The 24,601-nt window shown below is 43.3% G+C and overlaps 1 protein-coding gene and 1 pseudogene across 1 annotated transcript in view; one reads left to right on the forward strand and one right to left on the reverse strand.

Moving 5' to 3' along the window:
- Nucleotides 1–24,601, forward strand: part of LOC115665344 (putative disease resistance protein RGA4) — a 59,815-nt gene that overhangs the window by 25,046 nt on the left and 10,168 nt on the right. The window lies entirely within an intron of this gene.
- On the reverse strand, nucleotides 6,415–7,068 carry LOC115667961 (protein GLUTAMINE DUMPER 3-like; annotated as a pseudogene).

Here is a 24,601-nt window from a genome sequence, read left to right on the forward strand (position 1 = left end):
TTGAATTCCTTCTTACACCCCGTTTGCTCCGGTCACGTGGTGACTATGTACGTGGATGCTCGAGTGGGTCGACGGATGATAGTGGCAACCGAAAATGGCGGCTGGTTGTGGAGGTCCGGTGTCGGTCGATGGCGGTAGCTCGGTGAAGGTCGCGATTGGCTGAGGGGGAAAATATCAGTTGAGCTTTGAACGTGTCGATATGGATGGAAAATTCACTGACGAGTTTATTGTTTCTTTTCTTAGGTTACAGGCGAGGCGAATCTGGGAACAAATGAGCATCAAGAGGGTGGTGCTCGGGGAATACAAATATCTTTTCTTAGGTGACAGATGAGTCACGATTATCTGTAAAATAATAATAATTTCAAAAAATCAAAAAAAATTATAAAATTCAGAAAATAGTTTAGAAGCTGGTTTTCAGCGATAGATGCAGTTTAGTTTTATTTAGTGAGCATGCCTTCGGTTTAGGGGTTTTAGTGGTTACCTTTGACATAGCTTAGATTTGAATATATTGATATTTTGGACAAGAAATTAGAGTCAATTTGGACTTAGCTTATGATGGTTGCTATCTCGAGGCTTGATAACGATGCCATGTTTATAATTTGTTTGATACTTTGTTGGGTTTACTTTCTTGCACTATACTTCTATCGTATTATTTGTGATTGTCTACTTTTACATGCTTACGCACTCATTCATGGCTATCATTAAGTAGCCTAGGTTAATAAAATGGCGAAAGATTGCTTGAGTCATTTGGGTAATTAATCAATTAAGTTAGGGTATCTAAAGGGCACTAGTTAAACAATTAATGTAATTAAGTGCCCGACCCTAGATCTCTAGTCGCATAGGAAGCGAGGTATGTTTTCGTACCTCACTTGGTTTCTAGCCGGCCTTTGATAGGCTAGTGGCGACTCCTAGTTAAGTTGAATTTCATAAATAGATTTATTGCAATTGTAGTTTCCCAATGTCGCGTAAGGTCAGAGTTTGGGAGAACCCGCGCTGATTGAGGTCTAGAATACCTCTGAATCCGTCTTTCCCCGACAACCGTTCGCCGTTGGGGAGCGTCACGATATCTTAAATGCTAGTTCAAAATAGCCCACTACCCATTGATAAAAATCTGACCATTAACCACATCTTAATCTAAAACTGGCCCTCTAAAATAGAACACGTAAAGCTTTATTAAAAATAGGAAATGGGCGCACAATTTTGCTATTTGGAGAACTTTAATTCATGTTATCTTGTTTTAATGATTTACACATTTTGACTTCATGGTAGTTCCGTATGAAATTTCACAGTTGTTTGGAAAAAAATAATTTCACTCCTTCCTCACAGTGAAAATATAATTTTATATTTAATATTCTTTACTTTCTTGCACCCATTGACAAATTGGTCTTTACAAAACAAGCAAATAGGGTTGACAACTTGGTATGACGGAAATAATATGTTATTATGGCACATTTATTCTAATATTATTAAAATACATAATTGAATTTACTTTACGACTTGTTATGATTGTCAAAATTTGAAATGACACTTCCGCATGTCCCCAAAACGAAAAACCGGGGATAGGTGCATAGTAAAAAGACGTTAACTTAGTGCAAATATATCGCGAAGAAGGCCTTTTCTGTTCTAACTTACTAAGTTTCAAAATTCAGCACTTGTAATAGATCATAAGCTGGAAGCAAATGCGTGGCCAAGGTGCATTTCCATTGCTACTTTGTCGATTTTGAAGTGTCGCACTTGTGATAAGTCGTAAGCTTAGAGGGATGCATCATAATCAAGGCGATTTCCATTGTAACTTACTAATTTTCGGCTTATTGCACTAGTAACGGGTCGTAAACTGAGGACCCAATAAAACTGAGTTACAAAACAAGCTAAATGGGTTTAGAGCTTGTTACTATATATATAGCCTTTAGAATGTTTCATCCATTTTTCTCAAACCAGGTAGTCATTGATTGACCAAAAAAAAAAATGCAAATGAGTAGATCGACCGTAACATGCGTTGTAGGATAGAATTGAACTGAAGCATGAGCCAAACGTAACCGAATTTACAACCTGTTATGGACTCATGCCTCCAAGATCTATAACAACTTTCATCCATTGTGTTACAATACAAATGAACCTGAAGTGTCTTTCTAATTAATCAAATTAAATCAATTCGAAAGAAAAATTAAATTCGAAAGGTCAAATATATTGATTGGTGAAAATGTAATGGACATTCTCCTTAATATACAAAATCCCATTGTTCTTGTTGTCATTATTCAAGGCAGTGTCGTAAAACGTTGTAAGATACTTCGCAATGTCTCATAACCACGTCTATTTACGCTATAACTTATACATGGCATTGTGAAGGGCCGTCGTATGCTGCCGCACAATGTTTCGTAACCAAGGCAGTCGTGTCGAAATATACTAATGTAGTTACTCTTATCTTGTTTCGTGAAGTATAAATAAATTGATTAACTACATGTATCTGTCGATCAAAAAAATAAGCATGTTTTGACTGAACGGTCCTTGGTTATGACATCATATCACAGAGGTTACATCATGTGGTTGACACTCCCGTGGATTTATTTTTTTAATCTAGATAGATAGTTGAACATGATGATGTGTCATGTACGACGGACTCATGTAACAACATAAGCATGTGATATTATGTCCAAACGAATTTGATGACCAATTCATATATGAACGAAGGAAGAAGAGCGATTGTTCCTCTAACATTCCGTCGCCTATCTAGTTGACTCTAGCCATTTAATATCACTTCGTACTTAAACGTTTTGATTGAATAGTGTAATTACGACGCCACTCACACTGCCTTGAACAAGTTACAGTGACACGCCCCGAACCCTAACGGGCTTGCGACACCCCTACGACGGTCGTATCGAACGTGACGTCCCAGGACGCGTCGCCGACCCAAACGAGACACCCACATGTATACGCAAGCGGATGCGAAATAAAACAACCCAGACAATAGACAATGAAAATAATAATTTCATAGCAATGGAAAACAGTCACTTACAACATTTGGCCAAACAATCAGACATTAGGCTTCTAGGGTTAACATCCACCATTATCATAAAAAAGGGACAGGTGGTAGGGTAGGCTAGCTAGCTACATAAAAAGGGCTATACTAAAAAGCTTCTAAGCCCAGCACCCAAACGCTCCTACGGTGCCCAATCTGAATCAGACCCTAAAGATTCTGACTCCGTGTCAGAGTTGATCTCAATTGGCTCTTCCTCGTTACCCGACTCCTCCTCGGGCTCGCACTCCATGGGCTCTGGCACAAGCTCGGGCTCTTCTTTAGGTTCGGACTCCTCAAATTCTTCTTCGAGCTCGAGATCTGCAGGCGCTACAGGTTCTGGTACGGGCTCGAGTTCGGGACCAGGGTTCTCCGGGGGATCTTCGGAGTCCAGAATCTCACCATCAGGAGCATACACGTCCCCGGGCTCCCAATCCACGGCATCCTCATTGCCGTGCTGCTGTCCCTCAAAACCCCGGATTGGGCCAACTAACTACAATCCGTCACGATAAAACCAGGCCAAGTGTGACGCTAGAAGTCCTCTAAGCCCACATCTTACCAGAATGTAATGAGGTGCCTAATATAAGTCTGATGTTGACCTACTGGATACTCGGTCTCCTCATGCACCGTATGCATAGGGACCCCAAAATGCCAAGGTGGCGGCATGATCAAGGTCGGGGTCGGGGATCTGAAATGGTTTGCACTACAGCAATAAGAATAAATCTCAATAAGCAGACAACCTAAACCCCACCTAGGCGAAGGCGTACCCAGACGAGTCCCGGCATGCAATCTAGCAATCGACATAATAGAATTCTCATGCACACTTACCTCGCCTCAAATCACCCGCTAACTCCGCGCATTAGTCAAATCACAATAATGCAATAATAGCTCGAGCGCCATAACCACGTACATTCACCCAATTTAACCAAACACATTTCCCATACGTGTCCACCCAACTATCCACGACCGCGGCCAACACGTCTCGGTCCAGTCCTCCGATCAATCCGGGCTCGGGTCCCACGTAACCACGCCTCGGACATTTCTCTCGACCCGCGTAACCACACCTCATGTCATTTCTTGCCTTTCTAGCCACACCCGCGTAACCACGCCTCGGGTTGGCGCCCTCCGATCAATCCGGGCTCGGGTTCGGGCGTAACCACGCCTCGGGACATTTCTCTCGACCCGCGTAACCACGCCTCAGGTCATTTCTTGCCTTTCTAGCCACACCCACGTAACCACGCCTCAGGTTGGCAGCCCTCCGATCAATCCGGGCTCAGTCCAGCGTAACCACGCCTCAGGACATTTCTCTCGACCCGCGTAATCACGCCTCAGGTCATTTCTTGCCTTTCTAGCCACACCTGCGTAACCACGCCTCAGGTTGGCAATCCTCCGATCAATCCGGGCTCAGTCCCGCGTAACCACGCCTCGGGACATTTCTCGCCTTTCTAGCCACACCCGCGTAACCACGTCTCAGGTTGGTAGCCCTCCGATCAATCCGAGCTTAGTCCCGCGTAACCACGCCTCAGGACATTTCTCGTGCACATATGCCACAACACAATTCGCCAATACCAATCTAATACGTCATACTATTCAAATTCAAGTCATGCTCACCACATTAGCCCACCAATCCGACATTCAAGTCGGCCAAATTCAGACATCGATTTCACCTACAAACGCCACATCAACTCAGTCATTGAACCCATCTCGATCAATTACTAATTTAGCCACAAAATCACCACAACAATAATCCATAAACCAATCACATTCAATTAACTAATCCTTACCTAACTTAGTCACTAAACCAACACTAATTACCCCTAAACAAGTCTAATAATACCCAAAGTACTAAGTAGGGTTTAGGGAGTCACTTACCTAGGTTTTGGCCCAAGGAAAAACCAGCAAGGGGGCCAAATGGCCAGTCGGGGCAGTGGCGGGCTCTGCGTGGGCGAGGGCACAGCGGGCAAGCGGCTCTGCCACGGCTCGGCACAGCCCTCGGCCACGGCCCGGGACTCTCGGCCACGGCCGGGCGAGCGGCCAAGTGTGCGGGCGAGCGGCTGGGCACGACGGGCGAGCTGCTGGGCGAGCTCAGCCACGGCCGGGACGGCGGCCAGGCGCATGGGCAACGAGCTCGGCACTCGGTACGAGCAAGGGCAGCGGCTGGGCTACTCGGCCACGGCCGGGGCAGTGGCCAGGCGAACGGGCGATGGGCTCGGCCACGGTCAGGACAGTCCAGCCAAGGCAGGGACAACGGCCAGGCAGACGGGCGACAGCCTGGGCGAGTTGGGCGACACGGCCGGCGAGCTGGGCAAGCAGCCGATGGCGACGGCAAGCTAGCGACGAGCGACGGGCGAGCTAGCGACGACGACAAGCTGCTGAGCGAGACCCGCGGCGGCGAGCTGTTGGGCGAGCTGGCGAGTGGCCAGGGGTAGGAGCGGTAGTCGGGTGGCGGCCCTGTGAGCGATGTACGGCGGTTGGACGAGCAGCGACATCGGCGCACGGTGGTGGCGACTGGTCCAGGCAGAGGGCAGTGCTCGCGGGTGGCTTGGGCAGACCGGCAACGGGCGATCGCGAGGCGACGATGGACGAGCAGGCACGCGGCTGCGTTGGCTAGCGACGGCGACGGCGTGCGGTGGCTAGGCGATAGCGACGGTGGTGGTGGTGGCTGGTCGAGCGAGCGGCGGTCAACGAGCAAAAGAAGAAGAAGCAGATGCAGCGGCCAAGAGGAAAAGAAAAGAAGAGAAGAAGAAGAAGAAGGGAAAAGAGGAAGAAGGGAGGAGAGAGAGAGAGTTTGCATGGGGAGATGGGGAGGGGACGTGCATAGCTAGGGGGAGAGGGGACGCGCGGGCAGAGGGAGAGAGAGAGAGAGAGAGAGAGAGAGAGAGAGAGAGAAAGTCAAATTAATCGAGTGCGATCTAACGGCCCACGAAAAACCCTAATTATAAATTAGGATTAGGCCAAAAGACACTAAATAAAATAAATCCAAATGGAGGTCTACTGGTCAAAATCCGCATCCAGTCCAAATTTCACTTTTCGATGATTCTGGGCAATCTCGACGCTGGCCACAATAATATCGACATCGTCCAATTATATTCGTCACGAAACTCCGAGAAATTTGACACAAAAGTTTGGGCTCTAAATAACAGCTAAATTCGATCGAATGCGATTTTAGCGAAATCTCAAATTTAAAAATAACCCGAGAGTGATTAGTTTTGGGCAAGATTTAACTATATGCCAACCGACGAAATACACGTTTTCTAAATCCCAAAAATGGGTCGAAATCCGGAATGTCACTGGCTGGCTGTTGATGGGAAGTAGCCAGAGAGTTCCTCTGCTGGAGAGGCTTCCGGCCGAAGCATGTTGTTCCCGCCGGCTGAAGGTTGGAGTGCTTGCATCTTCACCTCTTAATTATGACCACGAACAACAACTCTGCCAACATCGTCATCATCATTGTTAATGTTATTAACCTCCTTGGTCTTGTCAAAATTGTCTTCCTTATCATCCTTCATATCGAAGCTCTGACAATCGCCATTACTGTTGCATTGCCAAAAGAAGGGTCTCTACTACACAGATGTGGCAAGGAAAGTGGATCATCACCGGTCATTATCACCACTATCTTCTTTTCATACACCATCATAGCCTTGTTGTGCCCTTTTTCGTCGCTCCTCTTTGCTTCACCTGTGTTTTCTTCGTCTCTTTGGGTGTTGTTCAAATTGCCAGAGAGCTTCTCGTAGGAACAGGTCAATATCAAGTGAGCAAAGCCTATGAGCCCCAACATTGCCGACAGGCCTTCAAACAAGTACGGCACAGGAGAGTGCCACAATGATTGCTGTGATGCCATAGGCAGTGTTGAAGCGATAATTGGAAAGAGGGAGCAGAGAGGGACAAATATGCAAGAGAGAGAACAAGGAGAAGTAAACGAGAAGAAGGAAAGTGGCAACCTCAAGAAAAAAGAGAAGAAAACAAATGGATCACCGCGTTAAAATAATGCTTTAAAAATGTGAGACCAACAAAAGTTAATATTATCAAAACCTTGTGATAGGGAGTTCTTTAGCCATAACAGGAGTGGAAAAAGCACTACCCTTTTTAATTTATTTGGATATTGGTAAATTCCTTACAATATGAGCGGGTAATCTGCTAATTTTAATTGTGAAATATCGATAAAGTTGGTAATTCCCTAAATCATTGATAATTTCCTTATAGTTTTGATACTTTATGAACCATGTTTGTAAAATTTAAAGAAGTTGGTAGGTTACTAGTTTATTTGGGAAATTTCCTATAGGATTGGTATTCCACTAATCACACTTGCCGAATTATAAAGAAGCTGGTAAGTTACTAATTTCGCGGAATGTTGTTAAATTTATTAAAGTATTAGTAAGTTACTAATGACGATTCTATAATTTCGGAAGAGTTGGTAATTTTACTATCCATTTGGACGTGGGTGAATTTTCGATAGTGTTGGTAATTTCGAAAAAAATTGGTAATTTACTAATTTATTGAAATGATGATAATTTATTTATAGTGTTGGCAGTTTAAAATCACGCTTATAAAACTTGAAAAAGTTGGCGACTTACTAATTTAGCGGCAAGTTGGCAAATACTTTATAGAGTCGGTAATTTACTAATCAAACTTGTAAATTTTCAAAAAATATGGTAAGTTATTGATTTTGTGGAACGTTAGTAAATTTACTATAATGTCGGTACGTTACTAATGACACTAGTAGAATTTCAGAGGAGTTGGTAATTTACTACTTCGTTAGGACATTGGTAATCCCGACAATATTGGTAATATATTAACGGGTGAATTGACAAGCAAGTAAACGGCGAAATTTTTTACCAACACGTATTAGAAGATTACCTGCAACATCAAAACTTTACCAACACGGAAATTTTTCAGCATTTATGTCTAACAAAATGTGATACGTAAAGCCAAAGCTGGCAAGCTAACACGTGCTTGACCAACAAAGAAGCCGGTAAGTTGCTAATTTAGCGGAATATTGGCAAATTTACTGAAGTATTAGTAAGTTACTAATGACAATTGTATAATTTCGGAAGAGTTGGTAAATTTACTAATCCATTTGGACGTTTTGGAATGTCGATAATTTTTTTTTATAGTGTTAATAGTTTAAAAATCAAGCTTGTGAAAGTTGAAAAAGTTGGTGACTTGATAATTTAGTGGCAGGTTGACAAATTCTCTATAGAGTCGGTAATTTAATAATCAAACTTGCAAAATATAAAAAAAATGATAAGTTACTGATTTTGTGGAACATTGTTAAATTTACTATAATATCGGTACATAACTAATGACACTAGTAGAATTTTAGAGGAGTTGGTAATTTAATACTTTGTTCCGACATTGGTAAAATCCCGATAATATTGGTAATTTACTAACGGGCGAATTGACAAGCAAGTGAACGGCAATATTTTTTTTCAGCATTTGTGTCTGAAAAATGTGATACATAAAGCCAAAGCAGACAAGCTAACGCCTGCTTGACCAACAATAGATTCTCATCTCTTGCTCTCATGCTAAGCAAAGTATATATTGAGATACAGACGGAATTTCTCAGGTGCGCACGTTGTAGGCACATTACAACCCCGACTTGACATTTACTTTAATGTTTAAATATAACTAATGATAAAAATTTATATTCCGTGTATAATCCCATGGACAGTATATATATACACACACACATACATATAATTTCTCTATTATCAAATCATTCATTCGAAGATCGCCTATTTTACAAACCATGAATCTTCGTTTCGGACAGAGGGGTGATGGTCAAATTCAAATTTTGTTTGAATTTTTCAATATGTAGTGGTTTCTATTATTAAAATTTGAAAAATAATAATAATTCAAGTACCAGTTTCGACACTATGGAATGATATAAACACTAAAAGAAATAGGCAACTGAATAGTATCGATATGGTTCTTCTAGATGAGAAAGTGAGTCGTCATTCTTTCTTATTTTCAGTTATTTTGCTTGTCAAATGATTTTTTTATTTTTGGTATGTTTTGTTTGGAACGAATACATCCGTGGTTCTATCAAGAGCAACGATGCACATCACTTTCGAGATTTGCTAAAGGGCAATATATATTTTGTGAAGAATCATTAAGTAGTTAAGAACAACGATATTAATCGTGTTGCTAGTGACAGCAAACACAAGATTTGTTGACACCTATTTTTAATTTGCCCAAAATTAATTACACAAAATTTAGGAATTAATTTTCTTTAATTCCTAAAACAAAAAAATATTTCTATTTAAATGCATTGCATATAGACATTAGGCATATGTGCATTAATAAGGCCTATTAGAGCATATTTTCTTAAAATTAAAAAAAAAAAAATTCGAAATCGATTCGGGTCGGGTCGGGGCTGGGCCGACCCGGCCCTTTTCTTCCTTTTTCTTTTTTCTCTTTCCTCCTGCGCGGGCCCAGCCCGTTTCCTTTTCCTCCGCGCGGATTTGGGCACGGCCGGCCAGACCACGCCCACTCTCTTCGCTTCTCCACTACATGCTGGTCGCTCTCTCTCACATTCTCCCACAGTAACGCGACCCAGAGAAGCGTGGCTTGTGTAGCCGGCGCCGCTCCTCATCGTCGTCATCCCAGGTCGGGAGAGGCGGGGAACACGCCACGAGGGCCCGGCCATTAAGGCCGGTCCCGTCTTCCTATCTGCGGAGCTCCCTCTCTCTCTCCTTCTCTCTCTGCGTCCTCACAGAATCGGCCCCTCCTCTGCACCGGCCTAATGGCCGCGAAAGTCTTGGTAGGAGCAGAGGCCGGTGCAGAGCATTGAATGGAGCAGAGAATGGCGTCGTCGTCGTCGAATATACAGACCAGAGAGAGGAGAGAGAGGGGCGGTTTTTTCTCGGTCGATTTGAGCAGAGAGAGAACAGAGAAGCCGTGAGAGAGACCTAGAGAAATTGAGCGATTCGAGAGAAGACAGAGTGAACAGGGAGCCTCAGTCAGCCTCGCCGTTGCGCGTAACCTCCGGCGGCCGAGCCAGGGGCGGTTTTTGAGAGAAAAACGGAGGGAGAGAAAAACAGAGGGAGAGATTGAGCGAAAATAGAGAGATAGAGAGTGAACTGAGAGTCCTCGGGCCGTGAGAAGGAAGCCCGTCGCCTCGCCAACGCCCCGACCGGTGGAAGCCCTCCGTGCGCGTCGTCGGCCAGGTGAGCTTTCCGGGGTCCCGTCCGCCTCTGTTCTCCCCTGTTTTTATGCTCGGTTTGGCGGGACCCGCGCCGGCCGTTTCGCGCGAGTCCCGGCCCATACCGCAAGTCCCCGCCGTCCGTGTGTCGTCACCGAAGGTATGTTGGGTCGCTCGAGTCCACCGGTTCGCGGAGCAGTCGGAATATCTCCGTTTTGGTCACGCACGCCAAGTGTTTGTTGAAATGCCTCGGTGAGGCCGGTTTTTAATTCGGTCGCCGGCCGGCAGCGGTGGTCTGGACGGCAACCCGGGTGGCCGGCGAGGCTTGGCGGCGTTCCGGAGGCCGGTTTTGGGCCGCGGAGGTGCAGGTCGGCGGACGGCCAATTTGGCTCCGCCGGCGCACCCCCTCGCGGGTGCGTGAATTCGGGTCGGGCCCGGCCGGATCGGCCGGCTGACCCGACCGAGGTCAACGCCCGGGTCGGATCCGTTGACCGGTCGGTTCCGAGCCGAGCCGGATCGGCTATCAGGCCGGGTCAACGGCCAAGGTCGGATCAGTTGACTCGGGTCGGTCGAGGCAGGCCGGATCGGCCAAATCCGACCCGGGTCACGCCGCCGGTCGGATCCGTTGACCCGGGTCGGTTCGACCTGGATCCGCCCGACCCGGTTTCATTATAATATTATTTTAAAAAAATAAAAAAATTTTAAAATTTTTTTTTTAAAAAAAAAATTTTTAAATTATTATTTTTTTTCTTCTTCTTCTTCTGTATTATTATTATTATTTATTTTTTTATTATTATTTTTTTTTTCGAAAAAAAAAAAAATTTAAAAAAAAAAAACTTTTTCCTTTTTTAAAATTATGTTATATCTAAGTGTTTAATTTATCGTAGTATTATTATGCATATTTTTGTCTTGTTTAAATTAGACAAGCCTGGGATTGCGCGGTAGTATTTTGCATGATAGTTTTTATTACCGTTGTATTGTTATGCATGTTTTTAATACAATTGCATGAGCTGTTGGGTTTTGAATGTCATCTGACTTAGTTAAGGTTAGAACCTTAGGCTGCATGAATGGTTGTGTTCCTGACTGCTAATCGTTTCTGATTATGCACTCGCTTGATCACCTCACATGTTAGGAGAAAGGTCCTAAAATCAATCCAAATTGCACGACAAATGTTTTCGAGAAATGAACAGGGGTAAAATGGTACCGAAAGGGCATTAGTTATCCAACTAGTGTAACCAAGTCCCCGAACTCATTTAATCTCTGGTTCGTAGGAATAGGGTGATTCTCCCATCACCCTATTTGGGTTTCTAATCGACCTACCCCAAATCGATTAGTGGCGACTCCTTGATATAAACCACTTGCATGTTAAAAAACTTAAACCCTAAGTCGCGATATGGTATGGGCTTGGGAGAGCCCGAGTTAAGTCCCGAACCTAGACTTAGCACGTACCAGGCGAGCCCCCTTTCTTTTTGCATGTTCGATAAAAGAGGGCTCGGGAGTTCGGTCGCGACAGACTGGCGACTCCGCTGGGGACTTGCATTTTTTAAAGTGGACTTAAGCCAAAAATTTTTGTCTTGTTCAAAATAATTTTTGTTTGGCAGCAAGGACTCCAGGTATGATCCTGACATTAAGGTGTTATTTGTCTTGGCGGGTTCGAATTGATTGTTTATAATTTGTTGTGCATGCTTTAATGATTTAGCACTACACCGTTGCACACACAACCACGTGCCGGACCTGGGCCGCGATAGGGCATGTTAGGATGGTGTTAAGAAAGATACGACCTCGAACGCGAGCCCGCGATGTAGAGGTTGCCTTTCTTTTCTCCGAAATTTATTTCTAAAAATCGTAAAGAAGTATCTTTAGCCGCTATTCGCGTGACTATAAGATATTCCTTTCGATTTGGCCGAGGTTAAAAGGACTTGACACCAACGCGAGGCTGCGACGGTCAGGCACCCTTTTAACTTCATGTTGCTGAACCAGTCTAAATAGAAATCGAACCTCACTCCTCATGCGTATGTCTCTGTGATTGCCATGGTTCCTGGTAAAGTAAGTTTTCTATTCATGCACTTTGCAATTTATTTATTTTTATATATCCCGGTCGGTCCATGATTAGTCTAGGTTAGTTGTGAATTTAATACCGTAATCGTTTTGGAAGAAATAGTTACTAAAACTTTTTTAGAATACTTACTTCCAATTCGTACCTTTATTTTTATAAACACATTACAAATCATTGTTTTCCCATACGATTTCTTGTCGTTTTCAAAAAAAGGAAAAATTTGTGTATAAATAAAAAAAAGGCACCCCGGTAACACTACCAGCGCTTCGGCCTGGTGGTACCCGGGAGTGAAGGTGGTCCGAGGCGACCGGGGTTCGAACCCCGGGGACGCCGTTTGTAAGGAATATATAAATAAAAACTTTTTTTTTTTTTTTTTGCTTCTGATATTTTTTACAAATAAAAAATGCGTGATAGATGAGATGCAATACTAGGCTAAGTCATGGGATCGATCATTTATGAGATTTTATACTCATTCGTTGCCATTTTTTTTCACAGGTAATTACGAATTATACCAACCCGCCAAGTAAAAATGGCTGAAAAAGATATGACAACTCGTGTGGCGGACATGGAGACCGAAATGAAGCAAGTCTTCGCCTTTCTTCAACAACTCTCAAAACAAGTGGAACATCTGTCAGTCCGCTTAGACCAACTCACCATGACTCCATTTCGCCATCCAAGACGAGGGTTGATGATTCAAATGGAGCCCTCCGGTCTCAACCAAAAGGGTAAAGATGTCATGGCTGACAATGTCCACGAGTCCCCTGATCCTAAGGAATTGAGCACCCTATGCCCAAAGTTCATGCAACATGAACAATACAAACCCAATATCCCTCCATCACAAAAGTGAAACAACCGGAGACAGTTCACTCCTCTCCCAGGACCTCCGTCTCAGATGCTGGCAATACTCCGGAAGTAAGGGCTGCTCTCCACTGAACCAAAGCGACCTAATCCTGAGAGCTTTTCAAACTACAATCCGTCTAAAAAATGTGATTATCACATGGGCGAGGTGGGACATTCAACTGATGGGTGCTATACTCTTAAGCACCGAATTCAAAACCTGCTGGATACCAAGACTTTCTCATTCGAGACCAGCGAAGGGAATGGGCGCAAGCCCGCTTGAGTAGAACTCCTCTCATCCTTTTGCATGAATCCCTGGAAAAGGGGCTATCCTTGCATTTTGTTTTTTGTAGTCATTTACTTTGGAAGAAATGTCTTTTTGAATTCACCCTCTTTTGAGGTTGTAAATCCGTGTATTGTAAATAAATAATGTTTTGAGGGCCGAGGAAGTATCCCAAACCGGCCCGTTGATGATATCCGACCATGTAAAGGAAAGTGTTCTGAGGCCCGGGCTTCCTCATGCTTCCTTGTTTCTAAGCTTTTGAAAATAAAACAAATGTTTTATCATTTTTCAAAAGGACAAAAAAAGAATGGTGGAAAAGCGTGCATGCTCTTAGCCCTGTTTGTTTTTCTAACTCGCTCACTTCGTGTGTCAGAGCATACTCCTTTTTGATTTGTTATTACGAAGGGACATTTGAAAATGACACAAGCTGAAGAGCACATCAGCCCCTGGTAATGATCACGGACCAACTCATCTGATAGGAGCAGTCCAAGCGAAGATCATCCAACCTTCAAATGACACATGGGGCAAATCTCATTACTACCAGTGGGTGATATCAGCCCCAGAAAGTCAAAGAGAATGCTAAGCATTCCTTGACTCCATGATGAGCGGAACATCATTTTGTACAAAAGTCGGGAGCAGATCAAGAAAAGATTACCCTTTTTGAAAGAAAAGGACAAAATTGAGTAAAGAACACTCATGGTACAAGTAGCTGGAAAGGACTTTGCATATGACAAAATGGTGTCAAGGCAGATCCTGACAACCACAGAAGTCTCGATGGTAGTCATGCCCATGTTCGTCAAAGACCTTTAAAGTAGAGATTAGCTTTGCTGCGAAGTTCCCCATGCAAGCAATTGCACATATCCTGTGTATGTCAGGAATCATATGATTCCCGAGAAACTCCCCGACGCACGGAGCCGCATTGACACAAAGATCCGTCGACGGTAGAACCTCATTCGGGAGCACCCCTAATTATAGAGGATTTCATTCAAGCTTCGAGACCAAGAGTATGGAAGAGCAGACTGAGACAAAGAAGGCTGAACAAAGTAAAGAGGAGAAAAGACTCTGCTAGCTTTGAAGGCAAAATGGAAGAAGGGTAATTTGTATCGTTCTCAATTTACCCTCAATCATCTCATTTCTAACATAAACTCCTGTTTTTGTCAGAAGGGAATTATCAGCATCCGAGAAAACTCAAGGAGCTGTCAATTTAATCTTAAATGAGGGGAATCACGAAGGGTAATGTTGTATCGTTCCCAATTCCTATTCCCTCAAAGAGCCGTTCATTGACACGGTCTTTCTTATTGCTTTACAGGTTTACCTCGTCGCTGCTACAGCGTAGGTAAGTATTTCTTTCCCTTAAAACTTTAAGAGTTGAAAGAATCAAAAGAAGGAGAAAACATGTTAAAGCAAATAAATGCTTAACCTTCCCCCAAGTGCATTGCATGTCTTTTGGAAAGAATTTCGCATGGTAATTTTACCTGTTTAATTCACCAATTCCCTGTGAAAATTTTGACAATTCGACGAATGGTGTCGAACTGCTCCGATGTATTGAACGAGGTGTCTCAGGATGATGAGAGGCAATCCTTAGCCTAAACACATTCTCAAGTACCAAACCCTTGCAAGATGAGCAAAAAGGTTTCACTTCTACAAGGTAAAGAGATTTCTCGCATAAGGTACGGTAGCCAAAATGACGAGAGGCGTTCATTTCTCGCCCCATACACTACCATTAATCCTTTGCTTGACCATTTGAGCCCATACACTTGGAGGTTCTTTTTAAATCACCCTGCCAAGAACCACCCCACATTAGGGGCGGCTTGAGGTAAATCGGCATCACGGGGAGAATTCAAATTCGGAGGAGCAAGAGGAGCGTCCCTCCCTTTCGATCACTACTCCCGTGGTTTCGGCCTTGTCGTCCTTACGGATCCGGCGGTCCTCGACGAGTCCTCCAAGACAAGCACACCATCGACGGAATTGAACGATCGAGGCTAAGAGGGCTTTGTCAAGAGAGAAGCAGACAAACTAAAGCTTGTCCAAAATGCCAATATCTTATTGATAATGGTGATGAGCAAGACAAGAAGGATGAGGAGTTTGTAATATCTAAAATTTTCTATGATCATCACCGCATCGCTCACACAAGGTGAAAAGATGAATAGAAATTTTCTTGCTTTCATTTGCATTAATCTTTGAGTGTTTTTATTGCAGATGAACTCTCACAAAAATTTAAGTGCCCTAGGATGACGAAGAGCGGTTCTTCTTCTATCCCATACACTTATATTCCTTGCTAGCCCAATTGAGCCGGCGATTTCATTTCGTACCAACCCAGTTGGTGATCATCCCCTACACCGGGGCAAGGCAAAAGTCACCACAACTTGAGCATCAGGGTCTAAAGTACCGAATCAAGATGAAGACTCCAAGAGCCTAATAACATTGTTCTGCTCAAACTTGTTTAGGCTAGTCCTGACAATACCAAAAGAGCAGCAAAAAAAAATGCTGAAAACTAGGGGCATGAAAAAGCAGTGTGCCTGGTAAAAGCAAGGCCAATGCCCATGAATAAAAAACAAAGAAAAAGAAAAAGGAGAAGAAGAAAAACGATGAAAAGACGACCCCAAAGGGTTAAACTTGAGTTCTTCTTCGATACAAATTCCTACTTTAGGAACTCTGTCTTGACAAAGATCTGTCACAGAGATAGAATGGTATCCAGGAAAATGCTGGACGCAGAAGCTTCTCAAGAAAAAGTTGTCAAAGAAGCTAAAACAAGGGATTACCCAGGGAGTTTTCCAAAAGAGTCCCGACGGTGGAGAAAAAGGCTGGTGACAATGCCAAGATGATCACCAACTCTCACCCTTACACACATTTTTGAGCCTAACGATCCTTTCGTTTCTCAACCTGTGAACCGAGCCCACGTTACGTCCCTCAGGAAGTCTCTTCTGACTAGGACACTTGAATTAACGTGGAATTTCAAATGTTTATAAACAACGCTCGAGGAAGTGCGAGCAAGATTATTTCTATCTCGTTTTGCAGGGTTCTTGACTTGTAAACCCGGAGATGATTGCAGAATATTTTCTTTCATGGCATTGACTTGAACAGTCACCTTCATTAAGCCATTGACCAAGCCTGCATTACGACCCTGAAGAAGACCTCTCAGATTGGCAGCGTCGTACCGCTTGCGAGAAAACTCGAGACCCTTGCGGATGTGATAACGGTCAGATTGAGTGTTTTCGATGTTCCCGCATTAATGGACGGGACAAATAACCCTTTTCAACGAGAGCGAGTGGAAAGTCCTTTCGATCGAGAATCCCTCGTTCGGCATCTTGAGAAGTCCACCTCCCGAGTAAATATTGTCTTGATTGACCCTCAGTGGATGTTTGGTGATGCAAACATGGCGAAATCATCATGTATGAACTTTCAAATACACATTCTGGGATAGCCTAGCTTGTCTATCCTTGATGAATGCATGCATGTTTGTGCTAACCCTCTTTGACAGCTCAAAGTTCTAATCCTCGGTGATAGAACACGAAAATTCGGGCCTTTGGAGAAGCCCCGATTATCATCACAAAAGAGATGCCCCGAAAAGGTCGGGTATTCGGCGAGATGATACATCAAACCTCGGGTAAGAAATCCCGGGTATTTCATCGATTTCTTTTCAAACTACCCGGAAGGTAAACAGGGTGTTTCTTTGAAAAAGAAAAGCATCTTGACTAGTTTGGTCAAGATATTTCATACGATATTCAAGAATAGCCTCAGTCGTCTATTTCTCCGATGAATACGTATGTGTTTGCACAAAAAAACTTGTCTGACAGGAGACACGCCCTTAAGAGGCAGGAACGTGCCCAGGTAAGTACATTTTACCCATGCCTGATTCCAAAAATCCATGTACCTACGATTGTTATGGTACCCTTTGAACATCGGATTGACCCCGTTGTTCACCCTCTGAACATCGGATTGACCCCGTTGTTCACCCTCTGAACATCGGAGTGACCCCGTTGTTCACCAATTGAACATCGGATTGACCCCGTTGTTCACCCTCTGAACATCGGAGTGACCCCGTTGTTCACCAATTGAACATCGGATTGACCCCGTTGTTCACCCTCCGAACATCGGATTGACCCCGTTGTTCACCCTCCGAGCATGGGACCGACCCCCATGTTCACAACAAATCCTCGGGGCGAGGACCCCAGTGTGCTCATCGTTTGAGCCTTTTCAAGACCTCTTTGGCGAGGACCCACCGGGCAAACCAACAAATCCTCGGGCGAGGACCCCAGTGCTCATCGTTTGAGCCTTTTCAAGACCCGCTTGGCGAGGACCCACCGAGCAAACCATCAAATCCTCGGGCGAGGACCCCCAGGTACTTTGTCAAAGCGATTTCCCCCAGTCAAGGCGACCGAAGAAAGGTTCGGGTCCTAGACATACAAAATCCAGTCAGTCAAGGCGACCGAAGAAAGGTTCGGGTCCTAGACAGACAAAATCCAGTCAGTCAAGGCGACCGAAGAAAGGTTCGGGTCCTAGACAGGCAAAATCCAGTCAGTCAAGGAGACCGAAGAAAGGTTCGGGTCCTAGACAGACAAAATGAAATCTAGTCAAGGCGACCGAAGAAAGGTTCGGGTCCTAGGCAAGCGATTTCCCCAGTCGAGGCAACCGAAGGTAGATTCGGGTCCGAGACAAATGAAATCCAGTCAAGGCGACCGAAGATAGGTTCGGGTCCTAGGCAAGCGATTTCCTCCAGTCAAGGCGACCGAAGAAAGGTTCGGGTCCGAGACAAATGAAATCCAGTCAAGACGACCGAAGATAGGTTCGGGTCCTAGGCAAGCGATTTCCCCAGTCAAGGCAACCGAAGAAAGGTTCGGGTCCTAGACAAATGAAATCCAGTCAAGGCGACCGAAGATAGGTTCGGGTCCTAGGCAAGCGATTTCCCCAGTCAAGGCGACCGAAGAAAGGTTCGGGTCCTAGACAAAAACAATCCCCGTCAAGGCGACCGAAGATAGGTTCGGGTCCTAGACAAACCATTTTTTCCGTCAAGGCGACCGAAGACAGGTTCGGGTCCTCGACACACAATATCAACTATCTGGAATTACTCTACCCTTCGGCAAGGTAAGTAGCCCCAGGTATGTTTTTATTTGCTTTAGCATGCATCATCTTATATCGCATCATAAAAATGGGACACCAGTCTCGCCAAAAATAACATTCATTGAACATGCATGGGCCAAATTTAGGTGTCATTTTATCTTTGAACGTAACCTCTGCGAGCTCAATCTCTGCGAGCTCACCTTCAAAGAGGGGCAGCTGTTGACACCTATTTTTAATTTGCCCAAAATTAATTACACAAAATTTAGGAATTAATTTTCTTTAATTCCTAAAACAAAAAAAATATTTCTATTTAAATGCATTGCATATAGACATTAGGCATATGTGCATTAATAAGGCCTATTAGAGCATATTTTCTTAAAATTAAAAAAAAAAAAATTCGAAATCGATTCGGGTCGGGTCGGGGCTGGGCCGACCCGGCCCTTTTCTTCCTTTTTCTTTTTTCTCTTTCCTCCTGCGCGGGCCCACCCGTTTCCTTTTTTTTTTCCTCCGCGCGGACCGGGCTCCGGCCCGCCCAGTCCCCTTCCTCTCTTCTTCCTTCTCCCTCGCCGGCCGCTCTCTCCTCCCCTGTTCTCCCCTGTGCGCGACCGAAGCGTGACGCACGGCGGCGCCGCTCCTCATCGTCGTCATCCGGTCAGAGGAGGCCGGGGGAACACGCCACAGGGACTGGCCATTAAGGCCAGTCCCGTCTTCCCTATCTCTGGAGCTCCCTCTCTCTCTCCTTCTCTCTCTGCGTCCTCACAGAATCGGCCCCTCCTCTGCACCGGCCTAATGGCCGCGAAAGTCTTGGTAGGAGCAGAGGCCGGTGCAGAGCATTGAATGGAGCAGAGAATGGCGTCGTCGTCGTCGAATATACGAGACCCGGAGAGAGAGGAGAGAGAGGGCGGTTTTTCTCGGTCGATTTGAGCGAGAGAAGAGAAAAGAGAAGCCGTGAGAGAGACCTAGAGAAATTGAGCGGAGTCGAGAGAAGACGAGTGAACAGGGAGCCTCAGTCAGCCTCGCCGTTGCGCGTAACCTCCGGCGGCCGAGCCAGGGGCGGTTTTTGAGAGAAAAACGGAGGGAGAGAAAAACAGAGGGAGAGATTGAGCGAAAATAGAGAGATAGAGAGTGAACTGAGAGTCCTCGGGCCGTGAGAAGGAAGCCCGTCGCCTCGCCAACGCCCCCCTGACCAGCCGGAAGCCCCTCCGTACGCGTCGTCGACCGGTGAGCTTTCCCGGGGTCCCGTCCGCCTCTGTTCTCCCTCGTTTTTATGCTCGGTTTGGCGGGACCCGCGCCGGCCGTTTGCGCGAGTCCGAGCCCATACCGCCGTCCCCGCCGTCCGTGTGTCGTCACCGAAGGTATGTTGGGTCGCTGAGTCCACCGGTTCGCCGGAACAGTCGGAATATCTACATTTTGGTCACGCACGCCAAGTGTTTGTTGAAATGCCTCGGTGAGGCCGGTTTTAATTCGGTCGCCGGCCGGCGAGCGGTGGTCGGACGGCAACCCAGGTGGCCGGCGAGGCTTGGCGGCGTTCCCAGAGGCCGGTTTTGGGCCGGCGGAGGTCTGGGTCAGCCGGCGGACGGCCAATTTTGGCTCCGCCGGCGCCTCCCCCCCTCGCGGGTCTGTGAATTCGGGTCAGACTGACCCGGATCAGCCGACCCGACCCGGGTCAACGCCCGGGTCGGATCCGTTGACCCGGGTCGGTTCCGACCGACCCGGATCAGCCTATCCGACCCGGGTCAACGACCGGGTCGGATCCGTTGACTCGGGTCGGTCGAACCGACCCGGATCAGCCGATCCAGGCCCGGTCAACGCCCGGTCGGATCCGTTGACCGGTCGGTTCGACCGGATCCGACCCTAGGTTTCATTATAATATTATTTTTAAAAAATAAAAAAATTTTAAAATTTTTTTTTTAAAAAAAATTTTTAAATTATTATTTTTTTTCTTCTTCTTCTTCTGTATTAATTTTTATTATTATTATTTTTATTATTATTTTTTTTTTCTTTCGAAAAAAAAAATAAAAAAAAAAAAAATTTTTTTTTTAAAATTATGTTATATCTAAGTGTTTAATTTATCGTAGTATTATTATGCATATTTTTGTCTTGTTTAAATTAGACAAGCCTGGGATTGCGCGGTAGTATTTTGCATGATAGTTTTTATTACCGTTGTATTGTTATGCATGTTTTTAATACAATTGCATGAGCTGTTGGGTTTTGAATGTCATCTGACTTAGTTAAGGTTAGAACCTTAGGCTGCATGAATGGTTGTGTTCCTGACTGCTAATCGTTTCTGATTATGCACTCGCTTGATCACCTCACATGTTAGGAGAAAGGTCCTAAAATCAATCCAAATTGCCTGACAAATGTTTTCAGAAATGAACGAGGATAAAATGGTACCGAAAGGGCATTAGTTATCCAACTAGTGTAACCAAGTCCCCGAACTCATTTAATCTCTGGTTCGTAGGAATAGGGTGATTCTCCCATCACCCTATTTGGGTTTCTAATCGACCTACCCCAAATCGATTAGTGACGACTCCTTGATATAAACCACTTGCATGTTAAAAAACTTAAACCCTAAGTCGCGATATGGTATGGGCTTGGGAGAGCCCGAGTTAAGTCCCGAACCTAGACTTAGCACGTACCAGACGAGCCCCCTTTCTTTTTGCATGTTCGATAAAAGAGGGCTCGGGAGTTCGGTCGCGACAAGATTCAAAGCTTTATGACAGTAAGATTTTGAAAGAAGTTGGAGAAGATGACATGGCAATTCGCCGTTTGTGGAGTTTGATAACCTGCACAGCAGGATTAAAAGGATTAAATTCTGACAGGTATTACGTTTTACAATTTTATTACAGTTTTGATCATTTTTCAGATCACAAGTTGAAGAATTATTGATAACAGATGTGATGGGCCAAATTTTCGGAGAAGGAGCGATAGCAATGCAGAATGTCAATGGAGCACAAGTAAAAACCGTGCCCAATGAGCTCAAAGATAATAGGTATGGTCTAATTATCATGTACCTAAACTTCATATAAATTTAAGCATCTTTTGCAAATTTTAATATTTTATTTTCTTGGATGTCCAACAGAGTATGTCTCACTTTGTGGGATGACTTTGTAGATGAATATCGAAAGGCCAAATTTATGTGCCCATCGAAGCACAAGATGGTCATTTTTACTAGGGGTGAGCAGTGAAGAAAAATTTAAGCATCTTTATCAGGATTATCTATGCTGTGTAGATAATGCAGATAAAGACATTCAAGCACTTAAAATAAGTGGAGAAGTTTTAGTGATAATCATGATACCAAATTAAACTTCACAAAGTTAAGAAATATAAATAACTCGAAGTACCAATAAATAGAAAATAGATTAACAATCAACGTCTGAAATTATTTAAAAACATAATTTTAGACCCGTGCAACGCAAGGGCATCTTAATCACTTGTGGTTAAATCTTGTGCGAGGTTAAATCATGTGGACGCTCACGAGCAAGCTTTACGCAAGCAATGGGTGCTGTAGCAAAACTTATTGCAAAAGAGGGGAAATGGGCACATTAAAATGACCTTTTGGAGATCCGCTTCATATCCAAAAACTGACAGTCGGACAAGGGGGGTATGTTTAGGTGAACTAGAAAAAGTTGGGTAGAGTCGGATCTAAATGTTGGCTAGGTAATGTGTCTTGAAGTAATTGGTAGAAAAAAACCCCAAATCAATAAATTGTCATGTATTCTTATGCATAATTCTATGCGTATTTTGGTTTTCTCGTTAGATATTTATAGACGAGACTGTTTTTCTCTCATTCCAAATTTACGAGCAATCATATTTCTATTTAAATCTATTACTGTATGGTTCCCCTTTTGTTTCTTCTTTTTATGGTAAGAAGCAAACTTGTTTTTTTCATCCAAAATGGAAAAAAAAAACTCAGATCAAAAGATGGAAAAGATTATTTTGCTAGAAGCATGGTCAAATGGTTTTTATGCTTATCTTTAGATCATATCTCAATATTAACGAAAGATAAACACAAAAAGAAAAAGAAAAGGGCAATATTTTTCCTTTCTACTTCTACCATGAAGAAAGTAATTAATATCGATCATACATTTATATCTCATAGCAATTGGACCAAAACTTTAAGAAATGCTTAAAAGTTTCATGTGAAATGATGAGATGTGAATTTGAAAGTGAAGAAGGTGTAACTAGAGTTTCAACCTCCATTTTGCAATTTAGACAAAGAAATGTGTAAAAAACTCAAAGGAAAGCACAAATAAGCAATTTTTTTAACTATAGAAACCTACAAATTTATTCCGGCAAAGGACCCACAAGATCAAGAGCGATTAGATTAAAATCTAATTTTCAACTTTGAAATTTAGTTGTCTGACTATTTGAATAAAAATATGCAATTAATTGTGTATTCATAAGCCATCACAAATAGAAGTTTCTAATATTCTACGTAGCCTTTATGATTCCAAAGATAAGACCATGAATGAAACCTCTATGGTAATGCTAAAGATACCATTGAATCATAAGGATGATCAACTATACAATTTGATAATGTACGATTATTACCAAAAAGAGAATAATTCAAGTAAAATCTACAAGTACACCGAAAAGTTTCACTAATCTTAAATCTAGATAGTTAATGCAAATGTAAATTTAATTAGAGAGTCGTATAATCAACTAAAATCAAAGTAAATCCTGGCATAACATTGCAATTACGCAATTAATATTGAAGTTAAAAAAAAGTGCATTTACCAACATGAACCATGATATTAAAAATTCATGAGGCTGACAACCCCGAGTGTACTAAAATTTTTACACAATCATCTCCATAAAGATAAGCAAGACTCCAATAGTTAACAAAAAAAATCTTGATGACTAGAATCTCTAGCCACATTACCTAAAACAAATTGATAATTGAGATGCTTATTAAAAATTATGTTCGAAATTACAGTCATATTATTTGTTAAATATATTGTCACGCAATGTTCAGCAAAAATTTTAATAACATCATGAACAGTAAGGTATAGCCTTTGCCTGCCAATGGGCATTGAGACTAGCACATAAGAATACCTAACCAAATGAAAAAGAAAGGCAATATCTAATTTCATGAATTCAGGAAATGCATTGACAAAATACGGAAAAAGAATATATAGGTAATACTCAACCGAAGTGTAAGAAAAAAAAATACTTTAAAGAGTACCTAATTATTAAAATCAGTATATCTATGTTTATAATATAGAAAAGCAAAAGGAAAAAACTTCGATTAGATATTATTTCCAAGGTCGTTAAAGAAAAAAGGATTTGGGGAGACCATCCAACATGAAAGATATAGCTTTTTTTTTTTTTGGTTAAATGAAAGATATAGCTTTTTCAACCCTTTTAAAACGAACTTAACTGTTGCAAGATTCCATGGAAGATCAAATTGTTCCTGCTAAAATATGATTATTGGGTGTGGAAGAACCTTTCCGTCGAACAAAAGAAAGTAATCAGACGGGACCCCTTTTGCAAGAATGCAGTGCAAAGAAATCCCTTTCTTGTGTTGACGGTAACTTAGGAGGCAAAGAAAGGGATTAATTCCCAGGTTTCCTTGTTGTGTCGACATAAGAAAGGAATGTTCCTCTTTTCTTTCTCTATATGATGTGCGACGAGGATAAATGTAGGCAGCACTCAAGAACCGTTTCTTCACTGCTTCTTCTCTTGTTGCTTGCATTTCATTCAGGCTTGCTGCTGTCAAATTCGGTCCTTCGGTATCACCCATACTCCTGGTAATTTCGCTCTCGGTTATTTTCACCATGCGTGCATCGGTTTATTGTTTTATGAACTACAGGATCATTTCCAACCAAAAAAAAAGAACTACAGGATCACTTCCGACCAAAAAAACAGAACTATAGGATCACTGATTTGTTTTCACCAGCATTTTCATTGCCTTTGCAAGCATGGTAGACGAGTAAACACTCGAAGAACGTAAAATCTTAGACAAACCAATCACGGACCTTGGACCCGACCACGGTGGGTCTTATATGCATATTGATTTAGGCCTCATCTTGTAATGTGCGAAAAGGATAAGAATTCCTATCTTCAACAACTCAAGTTGGTCCACCTCCTGTGGTGGATTTCAAGCTCTACACTTTCGCAAGCATCAGCAAAACAACTAAAGGCATATTTTTGTTATATAGTTTTTTAATTTAGTCTCGTTTCGGATGCAATGCTCGTGGGAAATAA

This window comes from Syzygium oleosum, unplaced genomic scaffold, assembly GCF_021117445.2.
Source record: "Syzygium oleosum isolate NSW1041296 unplaced genomic scaffold, Sole_v2.1 Sole_v2.38, whole genome shotgun sequence".
Taxonomy (NCBI): domain Eukaryota; kingdom Viridiplantae; phylum Streptophyta; class Magnoliopsida; order Myrtales; family Myrtaceae; genus Syzygium; species Syzygium oleosum.